This window comes from Penaeus monodon, chromosome 25 (assembly GCF_015228065.2).
Source record: "Penaeus monodon isolate SGIC_2016 chromosome 25, NSTDA_Pmon_1, whole genome shotgun sequence".
NCBI classification, from domain to species: Eukaryota; Metazoa; Arthropoda; class Malacostraca; order Decapoda; family Penaeidae; genus Penaeus; species Penaeus monodon.
This window is the reverse complement of record NC_051410.1, coordinates 1,995,312-1,996,110: the sequence shown is the minus strand read 5'-3', so window position 1 is coordinate 1,996,110 and position 799 is coordinate 1,995,312.

Genomic DNA, 799 nt, shown 5'->3' with positions numbered 1-799 from the left:
GTTTTTTAAATTAATAAAAAAAAAAAAGGCAGGAAAGAGTTTTAATCCACGGGGTAACTCGACCCAGGTTTTTGAACAGAGATCACGAAGCTTTTCCGGAAGACGAGGTTAAAAACGGGTTTTTCTGGAGACTATACTGAAAACGTTTAATGGGAAAGATAATTACACTAATTTGATAAAAGAGAGGCCGTTTTGACAGGTAAGCAAAAAATGTTATAATGAGGACGAATGAAACGATAATTACTTATTTTTTTACAAAAGGGAATAATGAATGAATGATAATTACGTTTTTTTCATGAATGGTTGTATTTATTGTTATTATTACGTCTCTTTGCCGTTAATTTAATTGTTACCCTAATTAATTTTTGTGGTTTTAAAATTTTATCACATATTTATAAAATATCATTGTTATTTTGGTTTTCATTATAAATTTTTTTTTTTTTTGCTCTTATGGTATCAAAATTTTTTATTATTTTTTTTTGTAGAAAATTAAGTAGTGTTTTTAGATTAATTAGTAACTTATTACTTTATTATCGTTTTTACTTAAAAGTTACTTTTTTAATTTTTATCTTTATTATCATTGTTTAAGTTTTACTATTTTCCATTTTGATTTTTTTTATTGTTATTATCATATCATTAGTGTTATTTAAGTTATCATTTGGTTATATCATTTCCTTTTTAAAATTATTTTTATTACCTAATTATATTTTCTTTGATCATAACATCATTATTATTATTATGTTTTTATTATTTATATATTATTATTATCATCATTGTTATTTCATTATCATTATATACT